The sequence below is a fragment of the Ixodes scapularis genome, unplaced genomic scaffold (genome assembly GCF_016920785.2).
Source record: "Ixodes scapularis isolate PalLabHiFi unplaced genomic scaffold, ASM1692078v2 PGA_scaffold2__306_contigs__length_199485367, whole genome shotgun sequence".
Classification (NCBI taxonomy): Eukaryota; Metazoa; Arthropoda; class Arachnida; order Ixodida; family Ixodidae; genus Ixodes; species Ixodes scapularis.
In genome coordinates this window covers 82091334-82118912 of record NW_024609857.1, presented here as the reverse complement: position 1 = coordinate 82118912, position 27579 = coordinate 82091334, and the positions used below count along the sequence as shown (strand labels likewise).

Here is a 27579-nt window from a genome sequence, read left to right as displayed (position 1 = left end):
ACACGGGAAATCAATTAAAAAAGTTTGAAAGAGAAAAAAAATTTGCCTACGCCACTTGCCTTCTGTCATTTTTTTGTGACATTTCTTTTTTTGTAAAAAGTATATTTCTAGGAATGCAACGAGGTAAAGTGGTTGTCAGTGAAATCTGATATTGCTGAGCCAATTATCAATGTTGCGGTGAAGCCCGCATACCGGAGCCGGAGGTTGGTATTACGCGATAAAAATGACTTATTCAACTGGTTGTCCTAAAACTACAACAAAAAAAGGTCAAGCAATATTTATACCCGGTTATTAAGCAGAATCTGGGCAATAAATTAAAAAAGTATGAACGAAATAAAAAATGGCTTTTTTGAGAAAATTGACTTCAAAATTTGCATATTTTTCATTTTTGTCTATATTTGTGGCAGAATAAAAACAACACGGTAACCACAATAACCAGAAAATACATGTCAATCGATAGCTTACATTGATAGCTACGCACAGATATCTGTCTCACGTCATTGCGCCCTACCGTTCGTTTTATATAGCTGTCCGAGGTTGCGTCACACTTGCTCTAGGTTGCATGTTTGAGATTTTTTAGAAAATTAATTTAAAATAACAGAAGACAGAAATTTACCTCTAAAAATAGCCAAGTCTGCGTAAATATTGCGTAATAAATATAATAATTCTGCAAGAATTCGATATTTTGTAAATGGCGGCTAAATTCGAGATGAAATCAAATTGGGAATTTGACGTGTTCTACCCTGCAGCGCCTCAGAATTTTTTTCTCTCAAACTATACAATTCTAATTTTTTTCAAAGGCAGTTTCTTTCATCACAAGGATTCGGGTATCATATATATTTTTTACGATTAAATCTAAAGACCCCCCCCCCCCCCCCGACAAGTTTGGTCGAATTCAAATGAAATCACCCAGTAAAAAAATGCAGTTTGTAACGCTTTTGGAAATCGTTATTAGACATTGAGTTTCACATGCACGCTGTTACTAAAAAAACGATAAAAAAAAACAAAGTTTGCTCAAACCCGGGTGCAAGCAGCTGTAGACAAAATCGATCAGATCGAATAAGGACAGCCGAGTTTTTTGTCACAAAAAATATGATTGAAAATAGTCACAATGCCGCTGCGTAAACTCCTGATATACGGTAGTTCAAATAATAAACCCGAGAAGGTGCACCAGACGGACACATGCACACTGCCAGTAAGCACGTTCAGCAAAAACCAGGAACGTGCAACCAACATACACAGCCGCTGAGAAATGATGGGCACAGTCACGGCGTCGTCCCTGATTCCTTCGCGGTGGCGTTGCCGGCATTTTTTTCCGCTCGCTGGATGCTTGTTATGCCGAACTGAGAAAGAAGCGCAAGAAACAGGCCGGACAGCGGCGTCATCTGCCGTCTGTGGACCCACAGCGCTACGATCCGAGTATTCAGGCACTACATGCGGTGGCAAGCTGAACCCGAATGCCGAGCTTGCGGCGAGTGGGCCCACACAGGCCATCTCCTCCTGCAACGCGCCAAACACGATGACGCTCGAGCGGTGCTGAAGGCGGCTTACGCCGCGGTGTGGTTTCCCTGCGGAACCAATGAAGAAACCACGCGTATCATAAGAGACCAAGGAGCGAGCCCTCAAAGCCATGCTCACCTTCCTTGATAAGACCGTTCGGCTCCAGACATCCACGACGCTAAAAAAAGCAAACTTCCCCCGAGCGGATCGCAAATGGCTTTACCGTACTCCTCCGGTTCCTCTACATCTTCGCTGTCGTTTTTGGGGATACCGTGAACTTGTAAATTAAGCTTCCGGATTATCTACTCAGGGTCCTCAAATTCAATCCTGAGCTTTCTAACCTCATCTTCTTGGTGTCTTATGTTTTTGTGATTTCAGCAACTCAAATCTTTAAGTCTGTGATCACCCTGTTTTTTTCTTTTTGGTTGTCATTTTTTAAAAAGATTTCATCATGCCGTGACAGCATCATGGTGATGGACGCATCAAAGCTTCCAACAGTGTCCTTACGGTCTAGAAACTCGTTCAGTTTATTTGTGTATGGTTACCATCCTAATCGATATGTGACATTCCTGTTTCTGCTTACTATCTGCGCCACCTTTCAATTTCGATGCTCGACACGTGGGGCACTTCCATACCGCATGGTATGATTCGAACTTCGTATTGAGCATCACCTCTGAAACACCAGCACAACCCCCGGAAAAATAGGAATCACCATGTTCACTGTACAAAGTCGATTCCTCTGCATTGAGATTTGTCACTTGGCAGTTGAGGCCCAATATGTCGGACATCTGCGGAAGTCAACAATTACCAAACAGTAAAAACGCAGATAGCTAGCAGCAGCAACGGAGCAAATACGGTCTCGGTAAAAAAGCAACGTCAACCATTCTGTAAAAGCGTAAAGTATTCGGTTAAATCCTGCACTGTCGCCAGCCGCTGCTGCAGACTCAATTGTGTGGTCCACGCTTGCGACGTCCTTCATATACTTCGTTTCAGCTTCGGTCCGAGCGCGGCCAATGTTATGAGCCGAAGGGCCAATCAAACACCGCAAAAAGCGCAGCGTCATGGCGTGCTCTCTGCACTTGATAAGACTAGCCGGTTGAGGAGCACGCACAGAGAGACGGCAAATACCGGCTGGTCCTATCAAGTGTAGAGAGCATGTCATGACGTTGTGCCTCTTTCGCAGTTTGATTGGCCCTTCGGCTCATAACATCGGCCGCGCTCGGACCGAAGCTGAAACGAAGTATAGTAGCATAATCCCGCTGTGTCACTGGTGTCGTAGGCGGGGCTATATACTTCACCTCGAAATCAGGCAGGAAGATTTTGTTTTGCCACGCGAAGGTACCACAAAGCGGATCCTGTGTTAAATATTATGTTTACTTGCAGAATCGGGAGATCTGCAAACGCGTGTATGAACCGATTACATACTGCGCTGTCGCCAGCCGCTGCTGCTTCCAGAATGCTGTTAACCGCAATTTTTAACATTGATGCTGTTAACCTGAACGTTCATGTTATTCTTCAAACATTAACACAAAGAAGTGCTGATGCCATCAGAAGCTTGCAACCTAACATGGGACAGAGCACTAGCAGAACCCAAAGGAAGAGAAGGAAACAGCATCGAGCCGGCCTATTCAAGTCCACTGGCCTCATGGAGCCTAATCGTTTGAGCAACCGCTTACTTCAAGCAGTTTGGTAGACACAAGCGCTGGATCTACACGATGTGGCACAAAATCCAAAAAAAGATATCTCCAAGAGTTCGCGACATTAACACGGATAGGTTAGGTTCGCGGTAAAAAGGAACAAATCGCTAGAATTATCGCTGCATCAAACAATTTGTTTCTGGGCTGGTGCTGCTGTGTTGAAGAGAGTTCACTTTTAAAGTCATTATGAAATTAAAGTTGTATATAAAAGGTGCGTGCCTGACAAAACGATTTGCATTTTAGGCACATACGTAACTGAATAATTACCCTGTCATCGAATATAGAGGCACTCAACGCAAAAAACACATACGCCTGTTTGAGAGAGGAAAAAGAAAACATAAAATACAGATGCGTTAAAGCAGCCACTTCACAAACGATTGTCTGAAAGAGCGATTTACTCATGTTCATGTTTTGCTACTAGAGTTGATTAATTTGCACTACAATATTCTATACAGGGTGCTTTTTCAGCTTTACAGATTTGTTTAAAAAAAATCCGTGAAAGCTATACTTATGTGGTTCCTGGGAATACGCCCAGTGGGACATAATGTGGGTGGCTAATCTTTGCAATAAGTCGGCTAATTAATTAAAATTCGTTAACTAACTTTTTAGTTAGTGGAAATAGACATATAATTCCAATTTCAAACCTGCTGAGCGTTATCAAAAACCACTATATCAGTCGTCTTTAGAAAGGCTATCAGCGCGTGAGAAGCGCAGAAGTAAGCTAAAGTTACCAATCGTAAAACAGGTACAAGGCTGGGTCTAGGTAAGAGACAAAAAATTTGCGCGGGCGCCTTACCGAAGCCGCTAACCTTGTACCTGCTCCACCACTGGAAACCTTAGTGCACTACTACGCTTAACACAAGCTTAAAGATCTTCTGAAAATGACTGATTTAGTGGTTTTAGATAACGCTCAGCAAGCTACAGATTAGAACCATATGTCTATATTCTATAATTAAAATAATTTATTAGCCGACTTATCGCAAAGATTAGTCACCCACATAATGTCCCCCTGGGCGCGTGACTCACTCGCACAAACCGCATAAATGTAGCTTCGATGGCAATTTTAAAACAAATCTTTAAAGAATAAAAAAAAAAATTGTATCTGGAGAAAAAACAAAAGCTTGAATCTACTTAAATCCCGAAAATATCACCCGCCTTTAAATATTCTTGAATTATAGTAAAAAGGTTTAAGTCAACTTTAATATAAAATAAAAAAAGATTTGTTGTAATTGTAATATCCATTCATTTTATTGAATATGAATTATTTACTCCAATACTTTTATAATTAAGTAATTCAGACTCCTTTTTCACAAAACGCCGATTCTCTTTTCACTGAAATCGCACTCATTCTGAAGAAATCGCTCGATTTGTATAGAATGCAGAACAATTGATTAAACTAAAGGAAAGGATATTCCCATCAAAAAAAGTGAGGCACTCGGAAAAAGGGCAGAAGGTTTGAAACCAGCAGCGAACTTCGTTATGGGGAAAAGAACACGACCGAATCGATTGGTGCTCGGGCTCCGACTGCCCGCACGTTTTTAATGTGCGCGTGACCCGCGTCACGGAGCTCTTGACCCGAGCTCCGTGCTGCGGCCATTGTTGCGGGCTCCTACATTGGTAATTAAAGCTCGTCCCGGGTTCATTCCATAAATTTGCGGCTTCAGTTTCCTGCCTTAATGCCCACACTATACGTGCATCTACTCTTTTTAGCACTCATCATTTTTCCACTTTTTTTATTCATTTGTTAATAAATCCAGCTTTGCAAACTACGTTTAATCTCATGTAAGTTATGGTATAAAAGGTTGCCAAATATTACCCGCACTTATATATGGGCGGTTTCATTTAGATTCAGGCAACAAGGGGCCGTCGTATTTTTTATTTTGCTTCAAATTGTTTATATTTCGTGGCGCATGTTCCAAGAACAGTCCTTTTTTTTATTTTAATGTCCTTACATGTTTAGTTTCTGAGAAAAAAAATCTCAAAGAAGCTGGAAAGAACGACGAGGTTTTGATGATTGTCGTGTGTGGCGTCTTTGAATCACTATCGATCTCAAAGTATTAAAAATAGAGCGTCTATATTTTTTTAGTGAGATATATATGAAAGTAGGTAAAACGACATTATAACTAACATTTATTATTCGTCGCTCCGATCTTTGTAACAATCCCCAAACATGCCTCCGCGAAGAACTGTGACCTAAACTCCGGATTTTTTATTTTTTTTAGTCGACTATGTTTAGTATTGATTTTAAAATAATACCACACGTAGAACCTTTCATTGCCTTCCAAATGAAGCAAAATTTGGGTTTTTATCATTTACGAGTACTGAAAATAAATTATGAAACAGAGAGGGCTTTTACTTTTCGTTCAATTTCAGCACGCTGTATATAAAAAAAAAAAGTTTTTTTTTATTTCTCGCGTCCCGTTCTCTTCACACACTTCTTTTAGCCAGAATACATTCCGTTAAAGGTATTTGCCTTAGTTTTGATTTTTAAGCCTCTAAATATGCTAAAAAAGAGTGTAGAGGCTGCAGCGACAGCATCGTCTTCCCCGCAACACGCTCCCTCGAGCCGCGGAGGAGGCTGGCACGCACCGGGGATACCCGACACCAGCTCGGGGGCCCGGTTGCGGGCCAGACCAACCCCCGGACATTTTCCATAGGGCCAATGGAGTCGAGTTTTGTACAGTAGCGCCGAATTCCTCGTCCGTGGTGGGGGGCTCTCATTACTTGAACGAATTAACTTATTATTTTATATTCGGTAAATTGTAAAATTATATTAAGAGCTAACCATGCTATTAATAAAATATCTGGCTTACTTTTCAAAACGACTTCTATATACACGTTTGGGACGTAGTAGCCTACTTTGAAGCCGTTTCTAAGCCAAGCCGTAAAGAATCCAACATGGCGCTTCTCTATTTTTGTAGGGTGGTTCTCGTATGGATCGCTTCGGGGTCGTGCTGGAGCCTGGATCCAGGCTCCTGAGCATCACGCCCGGTGTCCCGGTAGTGTAATAATAGGGACTTTTAACAAACCGTGTTCCGCGTACCGCACTATCGGAGCCTTTGAAGCATGCTTTTAAGTGCGCGCCCCGCTGTCACGGTGTCACTCCGGGTGCGCGCCTATAAAGCATGTTTCAAAGGCTCCGATAGTGCAGTACGCGGAACACGGTCACAGTTCGCTAAAAGTCCCTAACGTAATATACGATGTGCGATTTCGCTTTCAGCTGTATAAGGTGCGTAGTCATGTGTGTTCGTTGTTCTCCTGTTTCGAGGCGTCCCGCCGTCCAGTAAAGAATCCAGAGCTGCGACCGAAATATTTCGAGGCACATTTATTGCACAGATGCTAAAACGGAATTAAGTACAGCACTGCACCTGCATACGCGCAAAAATAAAACATTGACAAAATCATTTCGTCAACCTCGCCCACAAGCTCCAGTTTCACATCGCCAGCACCTCTCTGTCATCTGTGCACGATCTCATCACTTCATTATTACATGCGGCGCCGCACACCTTCTTGGGAATGGGCTTTATCACTAATTTTATCACTATCACATCTTGGGAATGGTCACTAACATATATTTTTACAAGTGTACACATTGACCCACATAATTACGCATTCAACATGCCAAGTTGGATCAGCTGTTCACTGAAAGTAAAGTTGTTCACTGATTTAAGAAATATAAGCCACTTAGGTGGCCCCCGGCAATCATTAGCTTCATTTTTACATATTCAAAGCTTCTCACGGAAGCAAGATGAAAATGTGAAATAAAGCTTCGAAAAATGTTTGCACTCAACAGGCTGTATAACTGGTTGGGAACCACGAAGTGTCCGAAGCTTTCTTCCTCCTTGAGAGAACGTTCAAATGCTCGTTCCATATGTCCCAGCATCTGTAATGACAATGTGGTCATGATGTTTAAAATTTTAAACTGATTTTAAACAAAACAAATGTCTATCTACAGAGAGCAAACTAATGACATAATGCCGTTGTCGCACCCGGAACCATGCAGAAACAAATGAAACTTCAAATTAATATATAGGAAGCCTCATTCTTTCTTTTTATTATCCTCCATCTGTTCGAGGACCGCCAAAGACCATTTTGGAGATTAAACCCAATTGTTACACTTTAAACAAGCAGTTGTGCACAAATTGAAGTGGGGCTAAGTGTATACCATTAACTTCATTGAAACCGTACTTGTTCAGGGGAAAGCATATGTTTTTACTGCGAGAACGAGCCTGCAAACTAACAGCTATGGGCAGCAAAAGTTTAATGGGAAGTTCGCTGAGCAAATAAAACTGAGTATGGGAGATACGTACCTGCCTTTTCTTGAGAAAAAAAAAAATAAGAACAAACAAAAACTTGTGGTCTTGGCATTTTCGCTGTTCGTGCTCCATCGGGATAAGGCCACGTAAAATGCACCTCTCAACAGTCTCTGAAAGTTCGCACCAAATATCCATCGAGTTCGACTGGCGCGCGGAACGCCGGAGCGCGAAACCACGGTCGCACGACCCTTGGGTAAACAAAACCACGCGACGCCGCCGTCCGCCGTTACGAAGTTTCAAATTTGGGCGAGGGTAAAGAGAGGGGGGTGGGGAGGCCAGCGGGTCGGTTTAGAGTTTTGTTTTTAGACTGAAAACAGAACAAACAGAAAGAAACATATAAAATAAATTGCATTTTATTTTCAAGGTGTGGTGAAGACGTTTTGTCGAAATTACTGTTAGCAAACAAAGTTCTATATTTGTATTTTTGTATTAATGAGAGCCCCCCACCACCCAAGCGCTGCTGCCGGTGGCGACGCTATACACAGCGCCGCTGATGGTGGCGACACTAATGTCAGCGCCGCGAAACTGGGACTGTGACCGGGGGTTGGCCAGACGGCCAGACCTCCGTGAGGGTAGACGAAACAACTCAAGTCGACCCCTCGCTCCCACCGCAAGAGAGGAGAGAGGAGAAGAGGGGCAGACACCTTGCGAGCACCGCCCCGTTAGGACGCAGCAACATTCCCCGTAGTTTTAATGTCGCCATTCTTGTGTAGTCCCTCAGAAAAATAAAAGGAGTTCAGAAGAACATTATTTGAATCTACATTGGTGACCCGGACAAACGAAAAACCCGACCTCAAGCGCTGCGATGAATCAAGAAGAAGAAAATGCTTCTGCCAACTCCTCAACCACGGCGCCCCCTGCGGAAGGTGTCTCCGTCGTCGCCCTCAAGCTCCCACCGTACTGGCCTGCGGATCCCGAGCTGTGGTTTTTACAAGTGGAAGCGCAGTTCGCGACTCGGAAGATCACCGCTGATCGCACCAAGTATCATCACATCGTGGCCAGCCTTCCACCAGACATCGCCACCGAGGTACGCGACCTGCTCCTCCAGCAACCAGCCACGGATGCCTACGCCACTCTCAAGCGGCAGCTGATCCGCCGCACAACAGCTTCTGAGGAAGGACGGTTACAACAACTCCTGACCACCGAGGAACTTGGTGACCGCCGACCTACCCAGTTCTTGCGCCGCATGCAGCAGCTGATGGGTGAGAAGGCATCTACAAAAGACGCTTCGTTCGTGCCAAACCTGTTCGTCCTCGTCTGCCCCACAACGTGCGCATGATCTTGGCGTCCGTTGGAGACCCCGGGATTGAACAGCTGGCAGAGCTCGCCGACAAGCTGATGGAGATTTCGACTCCGGTTGTATCGGCCGTCCAAACTCCTACGGACGAGATACAACAGCTCCGCGCGGAGATCTCCCGCTTGACGACCGCCGTCGCGACCCTGCAGCAACATCGCGGACGTAGCCAGTCGCGGTCCCAACGACGCCGCCTATCTTCTTCACCAGCACGAACCGACATCTGTTGGTACCACCGCCGCTTCGGCGATAATGCCACTAAGTGCACCACACCCTGCCACTACAAGAGAAACGAATGGCGGAGCACCAGAGGTGGCAAGTGCCTCGGCCACTCCGGACAGCCGCCAAAGCCTCTTTTACGTCCCCGACCGCGACACCGAGCTCCGCTTCCTCGTGGATACCGGTGCCGAGGTCAGCATACTACCGGCAACACCTAAAGACAAGCGGATGTCCAGCACCTCGCAGCTCCAGGCTGTGAACGGGACGCCAATTCCCACCTACGGTGAGCGTTCGCTAAGATTGAATCTCGATCTCCGACGGACCTTCCTCTGGGTGTTCGTCTTCGCGGGCGTGCAACATGCCATCACTGGTGCGGACTTCCTCCGACACTCTGGACTTTTGGTGGACATAGGACGAAGGCATCTCCTCGACACGATAACTAACCTCTCCGTGTCGGGCGTATCATCCGCAGTGCCTTCTCCAGCTCCGGCGCATGTCATTCCTAACGCCCCAATACAATTCACAACCATCTTGCGCGAGTTCCCGGAGTTGACGCGCACTCGCTGTGACGAACGCCCTGTGCAGCACAGCGTTTCTCACCATATTGAAAGCACCGGAGCACCCGTCCATGCTCGACCGCGTCGTCTCGCCCCTGACAAGCTGCGAATTGCTCAACAGGAATTCCAGCAGATGCTTGAATATGGCATCGTGCGACCGTCGTCAAGCTCATGGACCTCTCCACTGCACATGGTACAAAAGAAAACAGCCGGAGACTGGAGACCATGCGGCGACTACCGCGCATTAAACCGCGTCACTGCTCCCGACTGTTATCCGATCCCCCACATCCAAGCCGTTACATCCAGCCTCGACGGAGCATGCATCTTTTCAAAGATTGACTTGGTGCGCGCTTATCACCAAATCCCTGTCGCCCCGGACGACGTGCTGAAGACCGCTATCATCACGCCATTCGGACTATACGAATTCGTCCGGATGCCGTTCGGTCTTCGGAACGCCGCCCAAACCTTTCAGAGGTTCATTGACGAAGTACTCCAGGGGCCAGCCTCCTGCCTTGCCTATGTCGACGACCTCCTCATCGCAAGCTCCTCACCCGCCAAGCACGAACAACACCTCCAAGCTGTGTTCGAGCGTCTTAAGGGCTACGGCATCACCATCAACACCTCCAAGTGTCAGTTCGGTGTAATTGAGCTGGAGTTCTTGGGAGACCAGATTGACCACCAGGGCATCTGTCCACTTCCCGCGAAGGTTGAGGTGATCCGGAACTTTCCTCGACCTTCGACACGACGCCAGCTGCGGGAGTTCCTAGGAATCGTGAATTTTTATCGGCGTTTTTTCCCCCACTGCGCAAAAACCCTCCAACCGCTGCAAGAATTCCTCAAAAAGGGCCACGGCGAGGCAGCCGCTTTTACCTGGGATGCAAGGGTGGAGCGCATGTTCACCAAAATCAGGGCAGGCATCGCCGACGCAACCCTTTTGATGTACCCGAGGACAACGCTCCCCTGTGCGTCACGACGGACGCTTCAGAAGCTGCGATTGGAGCGGTCCTTCAGCATTGGCAAAACGACATCTGGAAGCCCATATTCTTCTTCTCCAAGACACTGTCACCAACCGAGCGCAGATACAGCACTTTCGGACGAGAGCTTCTCGCCGCATATCTGACGCTTCGCCACTTTCGCCATCTCTTGGAGGGAAGAAGCTTCTTCATTCTTACTGACCACAAGCCACTGACCTTCGGAATACGATCGCTGAGGTCGGATGGCCAAGCCCACACAATTTGTGAGCTTCACCAGATGTCGTACATCTCGGAGTTCACGACGGACGTGCGACGCGTGAGCGGCCGCGACAACCCGGTGGCGGATGCCTTGTCACGGCTCTGCATCGGCGCTGCTGAACGCCCAGTGCTGGAATTCGCCGCCCTTACTGCTGTTCAGAAAACAGAGACCGAGCTCGGCCAACTGCACACAGCTACGCACTCGATGGAGCTGCGCGAAGTGCCACTGCCCATGCGTGACGCAACTCTGTGGTGCGACATGTCGACGGGAGCGCCTCGTCCCTATCTTCCCGCACACTTCCGTCAACTGGTGTTCGAGAAACTGCACTCGCTACCGCACCCGGGCATACGAGGAACACATCATCTCGTCACTTCTCGTTTCGTTTGGCCTGGCATGAATCGCGATGTTCGTCAGTGGGCTCGAGAGTGCATATCCTGTCAGCGAGCTAAGGTCCAGCGACATACCATTACGCCCCTTTCTGTTTCATAATTTATTTCTCAGTACTCGTACGTGATTAGGACACAAACTTTACATAATGTGCAAGGCAATGAAAGCTTCTACACGTGGCATTATTTTAAAAACAAAACCAAACATACTCGACTAAAAAAATCCACATTTTAGGTCAAAGTTGTCCGCGGAGGCATGTTTGGGGATTTTTACAAAGATTGGATGAACGAAAAATAAGTAGTAGTTCGAATGTCGTTTTACCGACTTGCATATATATTACAAAAAAAAAAAAAAACATGTAGAAACTCTCTTTTGAATACTTTGACATTCAGAGTGGCTCGAAAACGCCACACACAAAAATCGTCAAAACCCACCATCGGCATTTCGTCTTTTCTAGCATATTTAGAGGCTTAAAACTCAAAACCAAGGCAGACACCTCTAGCGGAATGTATCCTAGCTAAAAGAAGGCTGTAAAGAGAACGCGACGCGAGAAAAAGAAAAAAAAAAACATTATACAACGTGCCGAAATTGAACGAAAAGTGAAAACCCTCTCTGTTTTATATTTAGTTCTCTGTACTCGGACATGATAAAAACACACTTTGCTAAGTTTGGAAGGCAATGAAATATTCTACACGTGGTATTCTTTGAAAAGCAATACTAAACATAGTCGACTAAAAAAAATCGCAATATCGGTCACAGTTGTTCGCGGAGGCATGTTGGGGGATTTTTACAAAGATTGGAGCGACGAATAATAAATAGTAAACTTGGATTGAGCGCGTTGGTAATAAATTCAAAAATATACGAAAGGGTCGGACGAAGAGGCATGCGCCCAGGGCATGCGCCCAGTGTTCCCCCACTGTCCCCACCACCCGCGTCCTGGGTGTGCACAAGAACCGGTACGGGCGGGAAATATTGGAGGCCTTTGCCATGAAAAGAGCGCCGCGCAACATCTCGTCGCCGTCACTCCTCCTCTCGGAGAGAGAGATGACCTTTCTGGGGCCGGAGTTGGCGACCTTGGCGGCCCGGACTGGCGGGCGTTGACTCGGAGAGTTTTCGGCACGAGATGCCTGTCCACGCCAAACGCCCCCCAACCTCCCTTACTTCTTTTCCAGCCCCCTTCGCTCTTTTCTTTGCTCTTCCCCCCTTTCTTCTCTCCTTCCCCCCCCCCCCCCCCCCCCTCTTTCGCTGGTCTAATGATTCCCACTAAAGCGCCGTTCACACTCTTGCGACCGAGTACGACCGAGAAAGACCAGACCGGTTTTTAAGCCTTTTGCGACTTCTTAAGACCGGATGCGATGCAGCGGAGCTGGTCCTAAGAGATCGCAAGAGGCTTAAAAACCGGTCTGGTCTCTCTCGGTCGTACTCGGTTGCAAGAGTGTGAACGGGCCTTAACCCTTTCCCCAAATCTTCGGCAGCTCGTTGCTCGTCGGCCTGGCAATAAAGACCTCAATGTGTTGAAAGTCGAAAGATGTTTGACCTGTCCGTCCTCTTCGTCTGACTTTTTCGTATATTTTTGAATAAATAGTAGTTAGAATGTCGTCTTAACTACTTGCATATATATCACACTAAAAAATATAGACGCTCTATTTTGAATACTTTGAGATTGAGAGTGATTCAAATACGCCACACACGACAATCGTCAAAACCTTGTCTTCTTTCCCGCGTGTTTGAGATTTTCTTTCTAGAAACTAAACATGTCCGGACATTAAAATGAAAAAGATACTTCTTCTTGGAACTTGCGCCACGAGATAAAAAAATATGAAGCAAAATAAAAAAAAAAAAACACGACTGTTCCTCGTTGCCTCAGTCCAAATGAAACCGTCCATATATGTGTCTAGCTAGTGCCTAGAACCTATGAACTTAAAATGTCTATGCGTTGGTGGACACAAAAAATATTCAATTAACATACGCCAGATGTCAACGTATCTAACCTCCCACCCTTTCTCCCTTCCAAATACTGGCGATCTTCAAGATTTCGGTTACTTCAAATAATAAATACGTAGACGAAAAATTAATTACGGGAAAAAAAGTTATTTTTTCAGGCGCTAAAGAAACTATGAAGCTCTCTATATGGAAGTTTTCCCCATTGCTTCCTGCTCAGTCGTTTCTACTACGCGGTGTATCAATGGAACGTAGTGAACGGTTCTATTCAGATGACCAAGCACGAATGTACGCGTTTAATCACACTTGGGTATACGATGCGGGTCCTGGTTTCTTCGTCTTCTCAGCGCCCATATAGCAAATGTACCGGCAAGTACTACGCATACGGAGTGCAGCAGACTTGTTCTTACAGACAGCGCCGTGCTTTGAAGTGTGTGTGGTAAGTAAGGCATCGTGCGAAGAAAAAACACAGCGTGGTTGTTATAGCCGAATGTGATTTAGGGTGTCCATTTGAACGAATGAGACTGAATGAAAGAAAAAAAAATGTATCGAAAGTTCTCGAGGATTGACTGACTTTTACTTTATACTCAACCAAATACTCCAGTTTCTTTTTTTAACGTTTAGACGTTTTACTTTGCAACTGGACGGCGGTTTGAAAGCAATACTCGAAGCATTCAAGCAAAACACTGTCAATTCGCTTCATCACTAACTTCAATTTCGCTTTCTATTCTAAACAACAGTTTGTTAAATACGATTTTGGTGGAGTTACAAAGTAGTTCGCAATTTTGACTCTGCACGTGACACTTCAAACGCATTGCTTTCCCCTTATTTTAACTTCCTTCAGTTTGAATTTTGTGAAAAGCCACTTGAAAGAGTGGCCTCATTCAAGGCCGAATAATGTGAAAATTTTCAACATTTTGAGAGACGTTCATAAAGTTCGAATTTTCGGCACAAAAAATTGAAAAAAAAGGGAACAAAACAGGCATCAACATGTGCGCGCGTCCCTCTAGTTTCCGCACATTATAAACATCGCATGCTATAGTAGCTCGGAACGTCGCTAGGGAGTCGAAACAAACATGGCACCGCCCGTCGGTGCCAAGCACGTGCAGTAATCCGTTTTTTTTTTGTTTTTGTTTTTTTTTTCATTTGAAGGGAAGCAATCCCAAGGATATTCATTCCAATCTGGAAGCCTTGTTCGGGGACAACGCCCCAGTTTGTGACACTTTGGTTAAATGGCGCAGACGCTTCAAGTGTGGCCAAATAAAAGGAAAGCATTTCAAGGACGGCCACCAAGTGATTGCTGAAGTGGAGCGATTCCTGAACATATAAAACGAGGAGTTCCATAAAAATGGCTTCCGGCATATGGTGCATCGCTGGAAAAAGTGAAAGCAGTTTACAACTCCCTGTAACACCGAATTAGAGCGCAGCTCTTGAGGAGGAGGGAAGGGTACTGGGGGGGTGAAGTGACCTGGGGGGGTCACGTGACGATGCCGATGATGTCATCAGTGACGTCACTGATGACGTCATCATTGACGATGACGATGCGGACACCGATGACGTCATCAGCGATGATGACGATGACGATGCGGATGTCGGTGACGTCATCAGTGACGTCACTGATGACGTCATCTGTGATGATGACGATGACGATGCGGATGCGCCCCGAAGTCACGTGACACCCCCAGGGTCACGTGACCCCCGCCGAGGTCACGTGACCTCCCCGATGACGTCATCGTCACTGATGACGTCACCGGCATCCGCATCGTCATCGTCATCATCACTGATGACGTCTTCAGTGACGTCACTGATGACCTCACCGGCATCCGCATCGTCATCGTCATCATCACTGATGAAGTCATCAGTGACGTCACTGATGACGTCATCAGTGCTGATGACGATGACGATGCGGATGCCGGTGACGTCATCAGTGCCGATGACGTCATCGGGGAGGTCACGTGACCTCGGCGAGGGTCACGTGACCCAGGGAGTGGTCACGTGACCTGGGGGTGTCACGTGACTTCGGGGGGGGGGTCACGTGACTTTGGGTGTCACGTGACCTTGGGGGTCACGTGACCCTGGGGGAGGGGTCACGTGACCTTGGGATGACCTTGGTTACGCCGACGCCGACGGCGACGCCGGCGCCGCTCAAGCCGGGAACGGGCCCCTAAGAGCTGCGCTCTAAAAGTGGGTAACTTTTGGTGGCTAAGAAGTAGAGGAAGTCTCAGCTCCTACTCGAGTTTGATTGCTGAATCTCTATTCTTTCGTGACAATAATACGAACTTTATGAACGCCCCTCGTACTGCTAAGACGAACGTACTACGGAATTCCTTTTTACCTGGGTGGTTGAATGAGACCTGTATTAATAGAGAAATATATTTAAAACACCCACATTATGTTTCTAGCGGGACTGATCCCGTGTTAAAAATCCGAGAGTACCACGCCAGGACAAACATGTAGGCGAATTCTCTTTTTTGTTAAAACCATTGCAGAGTGATTTAGGGTGACCGAAGACCAATTGTGGTCTACAAATAGAGATATGTTTTTTTGTGTTTTTTTTTCTTCAAAACTGTAGACCTCCTGCAATATCGCCTCGGGCAATGCGGGGTAATCTTTGAATAAAGAATAAAGAAATTAATAAGTTGATTAAAACTTAAAAACAGCGCATAGAGACCGACAGGAACGAGAAAGTAGACGAACAAAAGCTCCTTGTGTCTCTACCTTCTTGTCGTTGTTCATGTCTTCGCGCTGTTTCGTTTTAATTTTTATAAATGAAATATGAACTTCCGCAAACGTCAACGTTAATTAGTAGGGTAAAAAAACATGATGTTTTTATTTGATCTCTGTGCATCTTTTTTTTTCTTCTTTATAACATCTCTTTCATGGTGATACTATTTAGTAATGTTTGATGCTCTATCATTACTTCTTAAAATGCTTACGTCCTCGAATGTCTAATAGGAGGGGCGTAGCTTTGAATAGTTTTAGTTAATTTTTATTATCTAAAATACTCGATATATTCGCTCTGTTCGCGCGGGCGCTTTCTAAAGAACAAAGTCTTCACACTGAAAAATGTACAAAAAAAAGCAAATGAAAGAAGCGTCTGTAGACAGGGTAATATCAGTCTTCCTTTTGGTATTGTGTGACTTCTTCACACTGTAGAGTACAACTTTAGCCATTACTTTCCGACTGCTAACTTGGCATGTTTTTCATGCAACATGCAGTAGTGATACATAGACGTTCGCGGGTACAATACTGACTCAGATCGAAATGGGCAGGGGCGCAATAGGAGAGAGACAGGACAGACATTGAGGCACCTCTCCTCATCTTAATATTTCCGCCAAAGTATTTTCCTGAAACACACACACACACACACACACGCACACACACACACACACGTATAATGGAGCCATATTGACTTACTTTGATACTGGAGTAGAGAATAAACATCATAACGTACAAGAAACAGAAAATAGACAGGACGACATCTCGAATGCATCTAACTATTTTATTTAGTCCCCCTTTTTATATTGTCTAATTTACAAGATCTTCTCCACGAACACAAAAGGACGAAGACTAAACAGTTCAAGTGCCACAGTCTCCATCTCACAATGTAAGAATGGGGACAACCTAACACTTCGTCGCGATAAGGCAACATCCATCCTTCTTGAAACTTGAAGAAGCAGATCTTTCTCCCTCTCCATTTTAAACGGAGTTTCCACTTCTGATTCAAAAGACGCCCTCTCCACCTACTACCCCCAAAAACACCAACACAACTTTTGGGCCAACAGACGTCAGAATTAAAAAAAAAAAAAAAAACAGAAAAACGTGTCTTACTCTCATTTTCGACAATCACAATCAGGGGGTTCCCAGTTCACACTTCAAAACACACCCCAAAAAAATTAGATTATATTTTTAAAAATCTTATTAAATTGCTTCCGATCTGTAGCGAAGCCTGACTTCCATAGTTATTGAAAGATTTACTCTGCACAGTCTCAAACACTACTCTCTTTACATCGTTATTCTCTTTTCGCATGGTATCAGTCTCCGAGCAGAGCGCCGTGCAGTTGTTACATTCATGGATATGTTTGGCGATTTCCGAGTTATGTGCACTGTTCTTCACATTTTTATGTTCGTATAATGTCATTAATGCAGCGTGATGTATGCCCTACGTACTTAAATTCACACTCCAGTGGTATTTTTTACACAACACCCTTCTCGCATTATACCAATATTTGGGCCTTTTTTTGCACTCATACCGGTTTGAAATGGCGTAAATTAACTTAACCTAAAATCTGAACTAAATATCGTCTCCACTCCAAACCGCCTTACACATGCCCTCAGGTTGTGTAAGAAATCTCATTAAAATATGGGATTACAGCAAAGCGGTTCCTAGATTTCTTTCCTCTTTCTCTCCTGCCTTTGGAAAGCCATTCTAATTGTTGTTTGATGAAACTGTAATCCTACCCAACACTAACAGTAGTGGAAAACATTGAGCATTCAGTTCAGATGCACTCTGACCAGTACGACGAAGTCTTGAAGTGCCTAAATGTCCAACGGAACGATATTAATGGCCTAAACGAGCGAGTCGACCAAATTAAAAGGGCGGGTATGGAGCATGAAGTACAGGAGCTCAAATCACGGCTAAACGATCTGGAGTGGCGCAGCCGAAGGCAGATCCTCGAGATGCACTGTGTGTGCGACGGAAAGGGAGGACGATCTGAGCGCCGTAAACGATATGGCGGCGGAACTTGGTGTCGATGAGCTAAAGTCAGAAGACGTCTTGGCGGTGCACAGATTACCTGCTAAGCCAGGAACTCGGAACTTTCTTAGGGTTGTTTACAAACGCTGCCAAACAACAAGGTAAAATTTTTTTTAAAATTATTGTTATATAGAATGCGATGATCCCCGAGTAGCGGAAGTAACCTGTATGCTCGGGTACCAAACTATATAATGCAAGTAGATGTAATGAACAAGCGTTGGAGCTAGAAATGCGTGCAACTTTTGACCAATTAAAAGTATTAGGACGTTTCTATTGTTTTTTGTTGTTGTTTTTTTTTAAATTTCACGTTGTTGGATATATGTGACTATTTTAAGCCGTTATTATAAAACGGCTGTCTAGCATTTCAATTAAATAAATTATTAGAAAAAACGAAATAAACCGGTTTTTAGGAACGTGTAACCGGTAACCAAAACTTTAAAATTTAATCCGTAAAAAACCAAAACGAAACCGTTATCAACAGGAAACGGTAACCGTAGCCGTAGCCGAAACGCTCTATTTTTTCGGTTTGAGTCCCTGCAACAGAGTGCCGGGGCTCACACCATTCATCAGTTCCAAGCCACGATTTCCGACGCCCTTTACCATGTGACTTTGAGTCTTTGATGCTGTCCAGGACATGCCTGCGCATCACATCCCATAGCCGGTCAAGCTCAGCTCTTTTGGTGCTGCCCCGTTGGTGGTACTGACTGTAATGCTTGAAATTATCTCCCACGAGAAGTATCCTCAGTCTGTCACACGCTCAGCGGATGCCCTGAATCCTCGTGCTGGCTCCGTTCCAGTATGGCTTGATAATTTTGATCTTTGCGTACCACTAAATTCCCGAATTGCGAAATATATCCATGAATGTAACAACGGCCTGGCGCTCTGGTCGGAGACTGAAATCATATACAGAAAGGAAAGATGTAGAGAGAGTAGTAACCAAGACTGTGCGGGTAAAATCTCTTGGAAATTGTAAAGTGACGGCTTTGCCACTGTTCGGAAGCAATTCAAAACAGCTTTTTAAAATGTAAATTCAATACTTTTTTTGCGTGTTTTGAAGTGTGAATTGGAAACCCCCTGACTGGGGATTGCCCAAATGATCGTAAAGCACACTTTTATTTTTCCTGTTTTTTTGCTTCCTGACATGTCTTGGCGAGAAGGCCGTTTCGCTGTTTTTTGGGGGGTAGTAGGTGGAGAGTGCGTGTTTTGAATCAGAATGGGGAACTTTGTTTAGAATATAAGAGAAGAGAGATCCTTCTGTTCAAATTTGAATGAGGATGGTTGTTGCCTTATCGCGTCGACCCGTGAGGTTGCCCAGATTCTTTCATTGTGTGATGGAGACTGTGGCGCTTGATCTGTGTAGAATTCGTCTTTTTGTTTTAATGGGAATGCCCATGAGACTGAGACTATATGAGGAGGTGGACCAAAGAAACGAGTTAGATGAGTTTGGGACATCATTCCGTGTATTATCTCTGTCTTCTGCGTTTTGATGTTGCTTCTCTACCGCAGTCTCAGGGTAATTCAACATGGTTGAATATAAATAAATAATTAAAAAATATTCACCAGCTCGCCTGCACCCTTACCATGTTTTCTCATCTAGGAGCCTTTATTGGAGTCTATACAGTGTTAGATTTTTAATTCGAAAGATTTTTATACGAAGGTCGGTGCCGTCTTCACCATGTATTTACTGGGCATGGTGGACATTATGTGAGAGGACAATCGTAACAGTAAAATAGCTACATAACTAAAATGTGTTAATCGGTTTTAGGAGAAACTTTACTTACCCTACTTAATTTAAGTAAAGTGATTAAGTGTGCGAGTGCGCGCTTGAGGGAGCGAGCGAGTGAGTGAGCGAGTGATTTAGTGAGTGAGTGAGTGATTGAGTGAGTGAGTAAGTGAGTGAGTGAGTGAGTGAGTGAGTGGAGTGAGTGAGTGGAGTGAGTGGAGTGAGTGAGTGGAGTGAGTGAGTTGAGTGAGTGAGTGAGTGAGTGGAGTGAGTGAGTTGAGTGAGTGGAGTGAGTTGGTGGGTGGATGGGTAGAGTGAATGGGTGGAGTGAGTGAGTGAGTGACTGAGTGAGTGAGTGAGTGAGTGAGTGAGTGAGTGAGTGAGTGAGTGAGTGAGTGAGCGAGTGGAGTGAGTGAGTGGAGTGAGTGGATTGAGTTGGTGGAGTGGGAGTGAGTGAGTGGAGTGAGTGAGTGGAGTGAGTGGGTGGGTGGAATGAGTGGGTGGAGTGAGTGGAGTGAGTGGAGTAAGTGAGTGAGTGAGTGATTGAGTGAGTGAGTGAGTGAGTGAGTGAGTGAGTGAGTGAGTGAGTGAGTGAGTGAGTGAGTGAGTGCATTGAGTGAGTGAGTGATTGGATTGAGCATGTGAGTAAATTGAGTGAATGAGAGAGCGAGTGAGGGAGTGAATGGATTGAGTGAGCGGGTGGATTGAGTGATTGAGTGGATAAAGTGAGTAAGGGGATTGAGTAAGTTATTCAGTGAGTTGATTGAGCGGATTGAGTGAGTTGATTCAGTGAGAGAGTGTGTGAGGGTGGATTTAGTGAGTAGGTGGATTGAATGAGTGAGCGGGTTGAATGAGTGATTGGATTGAGCCAGTGAGCGAATTGAGTGAGGAAAAGAGCGAGTGAGCGAGTGATTAAATTGAGTGAGTGGGTGGATTGATTGAGTGAGTGGATTGAGGGAGTGAGTGGATTGAGTGAGTGAGTGTATTGAGTGAGTGAGCGGATTGAGTGAGTTGATTGAGTGGATAGACTGAGTGAGTTGATTCAGTGAGATAGTGGATTGAGCGAGTGAGGGAGTTATTCGATTTAGTGAGTGTGCGAGTGAGTGAGTGTGTGAGTGAGTGGATTCAGTGAGTAGGCGGATTGAGTGAGTGAGTGGATTGAGTGAGGGAGTTTATTGAGTGATTTAATTGAGTGAGTGGATTGGGTGATTGATTGAGTGAGTGAATTGAGTGAGTGAGTGAGTGAGTGAGTGAGGAAGAAAGGGAGGAAGGGAGGGAGGGAGGAAGGGAGGGAGGCAGCGAGCGAGCCAGCGAGTTAGCGAGTGCAGTGAGTGAGGGACCGAGCGAGAGGGTGAGTGTGTGATTAAGTGATTGATTGTTTGAGTGAGTAAGTGAGTGAGTGAGCGAGTGAGTGAAGGAAGTAAAAGTAAGTAAAGTTAGTAAGTTGTTAAATAAATGAGTGAAGTATGTAAAATTAAATGAACAAGTAAATAAATTTGTCTTTTAGCAAAGCTCCTCCTCACAAACGTGCTTAACAACCGGCGCTTGAGACTGACTTTTCCTTGGGCTTATGGTTAATGCACGATCCGGAAGTAACGGTTGCTGTTTTGTGACTATATTTGTAGATGTGGGCAGGTTACTACCTTTCAAGAACCCGAGGTTATTCATTTATGCCAGTAAAATTACTCCAATAATCAAAGCTCTTACCAGTGCCGAACAATTGATATCAGAGTTCCTTATCGTAAATTAGAAACTAACACGCTCAACCATCTACAAAGTGTTGCAACTCGTAATATTTTGGAACTCATATTTCATGTCGTAGCACAAAATGGCATGCGTTTTTCAGTTTACTCCTTTCCCATTTCAAGGTTTGAATTAACGTCAAGACAATCATGAACTTAATGTCGGCAAAAAAGTTAATTAGCTCGCGCTTGTTTTATCGATTATTTTTATATGCTGGCTAGCGAGTTGTACAAAGCAGGAGACATAGACAGAATCTTGATAGCAATCAGCAAGTACATATTTTTCATTCTATGTGTCCACCTCATATATATTAGTCTAGTAATATGGCTTTTAAAGTTATTTTGCTAACTCGTTTTAAATGTAGTCCAACTAATATGAGTGTTATATGATTCCATTTAGGCTGAGTTTGATTGTAATCTTCGTAAGCGACATAAATCTAATTAGGTAAAATAAACGTAATTGGGAAAGGCGTCAAATAGGTTGACACTTACGTGAGGTGTCTCTATATCTGTTTCCTTTTTAACTACGTTTTTTATATTAACACTAAACTGTGAGTGGAGTGAGTGGGCGGTGAGGTGAAACAGGTTTTCGTCGTCCGTGCAAACTCGCTCTGCAAGAAATGTCCCCCAAAGATGAAATAGCTTAGTCTTAGTTACATTCTAACGTGGTTACCAGCGTTACACTTATTGGAAATCGCCTATTATCTGGGGGTAAAACACCAAAGCAAGACTGAGAAATGATGTTATAAATTTAGCTTTTCTTCGTGTTCGTTGATTATTACCTGCTTATAGCGGGAATGTGTCAGATACGAATTTCTTATAACTATCAGCTTCATCTTTCGCACATGGAAGTTGACAGAAATGGGAAGTTCAGCTGACGTTCCACTTAATTGCAAGGGACAATAAATTCATCCCTGTAAAGGGTGCAAGTAATATCTGCAGGTGGGCGCCTGCAGAACGCGAGTGAATTGACATCACCCTCGCTGGCGACTGTGACAAGTCCTAAAGGCGCCACCGCGCAACTCGAAGCAGCTGTTCTGATCCCTCTGCATTAAAAGCTGTCACGTCGCGCCTAATAATAAGCCTCTCATCAGCGTTCTATCGGTCCTTTTGTTCAGCAAACAATGGGATTACACACGGCTGTTGTCAACACGATTCGCGCTAAGCCTTCAATACGTTGCGCGCTAAGGCCCTGAGAGAACATCTTGCTTTTTCGTGCGACGAGCTATACACATGGCAGAGCAAGCCTTTCACGAAGCCACCCTGAGACAAAGTATTTTATGTATCTTGATTGACGCCGCAGAATAGTTGCTTCTGCAATGGTATTACCATTTGCCCAGAGTTCAATGTAAAATATTAAAAAAAGAGAAAGGGCGGTTACGAAAAAAAATACCTTACTACCAAACACACCTTCCGTGGCGATAATTCAAAAACCTTGTTGCCGACATATTTTGAGCAACAGGGACGTCTGGACGCACGCCTTAAATTGAGGGGTAGGGTTGGGGGCGGGGTGGGGGGGGGGATACCTGCCGCTATACCCTCGTGGGCAGCCTTCGAGACAACGGAGACAGCCGTTACCCACAATTAAAACCGGAGACAAAGATATTCGGTACGACTGTTGGTTAGCTTTGTCGTCCAGATAGCCGTCTGTGCTGTCTTGGCGTATCCGGTAGTTCGGTGCGTCGGCGACAGCAGGGCCCCTTCCTCGGCGCAGCGCGAAAGCGCGCCATCATGAAACGCGCAATGCGCGTGCGTTCTCTCGGAAACTGGCTGTTTCAACCAGTAGGGGTAGGATTTGGTAGTATAGGCACGCTATACGAGCTATAGGAGAAGGGGGGATCGGTGGCCGAGTGGGCTAAAGCGCACACCCAGCTCGACGCGCGTGGAGCGAAAGCTCGCGCTGCAGAACCCAGGGATCCTGGGTTCCAGCCCCACCCCTGCCCATTTCGATCTGGATGAGCATCCTACCGGCGTGCGGTCGTGTACCCCTACTGCGTGGTGCACGTTAAAGACCCCAGGCTAGCGGTTGTACTGCACTGGTCAAATTGCTCATCTACAGCGTGTGACTCGTCGCAACTGCTTACCAACTACACGATGTATAAATATCCCCATAACCCAATTTTTTTTTTTTTTGCTATAGGCGTCAACTGTAGATGAGCGGAGTACCACAATATATTCTATTATACTTCGTTTCAACGTGTCATGGCAAAGGGCGAACGAGAGATTAGATTTCAGGGGCATAAAAGGCCTGAATGAGTTTGCTCTGTTGCGAATAAAGCTATTCAACCTCCGCAGCTTAGGATGTTGCTGCGATTTTCACCGCTAAACGATCTATGAACTATTTAAACCCACTTATAAGCTAATTGTACAGGGTGCTTCAACAACTACCAAGAATATTTTCAAAAATTACGCTTAAAATGAAGAAATTAATTCTTCGGGATAACTTTTTAAACCATAGCGGACATGGGAATTTAAATGAAATGTGAGAATTAGCAGTCTTATTACATTAAACTAAGTAATTTATTTTTAAACATTAGCCTCATCTCAGATATTTTAATTATGGATTTGTTGCCCCTCGTCCAAATACTTTACCAGGTGTTTGAAGTAAATAAATTAACGTTTATTTTTTCGGAATTAAGTGGTGGATTTAGGTTCTCTGGTATCCATCATAGCGAAACTAATGGTAAAAAGTGCGAAAAGCTACCTGCCCGAGGCGAACAAAGCGTGACGTGTCTTTTCTACCACCGCGTGACCCTCGAATAGCGTGACGCTGTGAGATCGACTAGGACTCTATCTGCGACTGCGTGAAGGACTACCGTCACTCACTTGCTTTCTAGGAGTTTTAGCAGCTTATTGACGGTTTAAATTTGCCAGATAATAGCCAAGATCCGCAGTTTGGTTGTCTCAATTCTAAGAGCAGCTATATATTTTAATGTCAGGAAATACATATCTACTTAAAATGTGCCTAATGTGGCTACAATAGCCGAAGTTTTTTAGGAAATTTTACGATAATTAATTATCTAGTTATAACCTAGCCCTCGCTACCTCACTTCCGCCACGGTCGATAACATTATGACGAAGGAATTATTTATTTATACAAGGTGCCGTCTACAAAAATAAACAAAAAGTATCATTTGTATTTGATTAAATACTGTGTATATTGACATATAAATAAGTTTTTCGGCATGAGCAAACACTTGCACCGAACAGATTCGCTTCGTTATCCGAGTCTCCACAATGCTTAGTTCCACCGTGAGTTGGCAAAGCCAGAACAGTACGGCTTCTTCGAGCCAATCCGAGCCACGGAGACGAACCGCATGATAGATCTTAGAAAAATACAAAAGGTATAGGGGTTAGAGGGTAACCCGAGCATTTGGAGAAGTGGGGAAGGGACAATTCGTTTCTGATCCGGACACTCTTTTGTGCGCCACAGACATCACTTGTGTCCCCATGGGAGATTATCCTGTCGCTCCTTGCGTACGAAAACGGCTTTCCTCTTTCTACCGCCCGTGACTTCGACAGTAAATCGCACGGCTAGTGAAAGTATAGTGACGTGTTTCCCACCGATGCACTGATGGGCTCACTGGGACCGTAGCCTCCGCCGTTTGTCAAGTAACGGTGAGACTGAGTGTAGCAAAGTATTCGACAAAACTGGTGACCTCCTCTCGGGCGAAGCTTTCTGGTAATGAGGAGAGAGCACGAAAATACTGCGACATCTAGAGATCTTATACAATCGTGTGAGCAACAAAGACGAGGACAAAAGCAGAGAAGGGGACACAACAAGGCGCAACTTTCAACTGAATTTTATTGAAAACGTGAAATTAATTAATTAAAATTCAGTTGAAAGTTGCGCCTTGTTGTGTCCCCTTCTCTGCTTTTGTCCTCGTCTTTGTTGCGCACACGATTGTATAAGATGTCAAACCAACTCGCCCAAACAACCACTCTTCTTGACATCTAGAGGCCTACACATGGCGCTCCTTCCGACCTTCTTTCTGCTTCACGATGTCGCGCGAGGCGGGAGATTAAAGTATACTGCGTCTACAGTGGCGTATGCTCTCAAAATAAAGGCCGGAAATCTCTTCCCCAATTCGCTGTTCTGCAGAACCAAGAGGCGTAAAGCCGGCACTGCAACAAACAGCATTGCAGTCGTCCAACCTGACAGGAAACGAGATTAAGCACGAGACACTTGTGCGTAAAAACTGTCCGATTCGACGTGCGAACCGTCTGCACGTCGGTCGGATGGGACAGGTTTGGTCGCACTGGAGCGTCTGACCGAGGCTCCATTCAGCGCCGGCATGCAACCAATTTGACAAACATTCACCACAAGGCAGTTCAGCATTCCGAGGGCCGCAGCCAATGGCAGCAGAGATGGCGCGAACGGTATGTTGTCAAGTGAGGATCAGCCCGATCGGGAATGAAGGTGCAGGCAAGGGAAAGCGGATGTAAGAGGTGTGTCACGCGGGTCGTCGTCATGAAGGCAATGGACGCCATGAAGTTTTCTCACGCGCACAAATTGAGGAGGTGATTTCACGCCTCCATAGCGAGCCGGCCTTCTGGGACCGATCGAGACCATCCAAGACCCGCATATACTCCTCTTCACTTTACAATGGAGAACGTCAGGCGCTACGAGCCATTCCAATGCCGTGCGAGTATCACGTGGCCTTCGGGACAGACGTAGAAATGCGCTAGGTGCTTAGTTCCGTGATTCATTCGGCGTTCTCGCATCTTCTAGAATGGCTCCTAAGGTCCGCATGCTGAACAAAACATTAACCTCATGTAAAATCTTCAAAGACAAGCACATGCTAAAATATTATAATATATATATATATATATATGTGTGTGTGTGTGTGTATGTTTGTGTGTGTGTGTGTACGTGTGTGTGTGTTTGGCCTTTGCAGCCTCGAAACCCAGGATCAAGCTGAATTAGACAACACAAGAAGGGCGAGGGGACGAATAATACTTTTAGAATCTAGGCTAGGTGGCGCAAACACCCGCCCCTTATAACTTCAGCCATAAGTATCCAGACATCCATCCGTTAGAGAATTACCTGGATCTGGGCGGAGCTGAAAGGAACGAGACCAGTGACACATCGGAATTGCGCCGAGTCGAGGCAGCAGCAATTTTTCCGATGGTTCTTATGTCGGATCAAATAGTTTTGTAGGGCATATGTTTCCCGACTCGGGTGGCGGGTACATATTGACATCAGTGGCTCCCGAAGCGCGGTTTCGAAACCTTTTAAGAGCCCTCCCCATATATCCTCCCCCCTTCCCAGCCATCAGACGTTCGACGTTCGTGTGAGGCTCCGGACGTAGGTTCTCTCTTTGCCTTCGCGTTGAGGCTACACTCCAAGAAAAAAAGACTACCCCGCGTAGTCAAAATCACGCTTTGGAGGCTTCGACTAACCCAACAACCGAGTGGTCAGCCTTTGGACAAAGTGACGACCCCTAGTCGCCGTGCAATGATCTCTTTTCTGCAGGTGATGACGGGGGAGGGGGAGGTGGGTCATTTTCGCATCGAATTTTTATGTGAGGGCAGTCGTAATGGTATCAGTAATTTGGATACCCCCAAAAAGACAGTAAAGTGTGTTCCTACTTCGCTTTCGTGATTCCTCAGGATATGTCAAGATTATGTGTTTTGTGCAATTCGAGTAAATTGGGGAAGGATAATTTCGCAAGAGTACGAGCAGCATCCCTGGTCCTTAACAAATGACGGTTACACTGATCGATGTACGCTTGGTTTTACGTAAGTGTTTGCCAAAATAAGGAGATGATATTATTTTGGCCGTATTATATTGTTCAGATTTTAATATGAAAATAACCAGAAGTATATTGATCGTATTGAACACTGACACCAAGGTGCTACGGGGTAAACATACTCGAAGAGGTAAGTTACTGTGTCTACCATACTGTCTTTCCACAATCTCGGGATTCGTTCGGCAATTATTTTTTACCAGCGCGTCTGGGACGCACATTTTGTCGAACATCTTTGGTAAATGTATATAGTTTGCGACGGTTGTACACGAGGCATCATCTTACCTTGAGTATTAGGTGGGAGGCACATGCGCGATAATAACAATAATAGTTATAATAATAATATTATTATTATTATTATTCTGATAAACCAGACCAAAGACCTACTGCCCCTAGCAGCAGAAGTAGCAAACCTAAATAAGACTATGAGCGAGCTACAAGACACAGTGTCATTTGTCTCCAAA

General features: G+C 45.1%; 1 pseudogene; it reads left to right on the top strand.

Moving 5' to 3' along the window:
* The window catches only part of LOC120844306, a 76325-nt pseudogene that overhangs the window by 9533 nt on the left and 39213 nt on the right, over positions 1 to 27579 (top strand).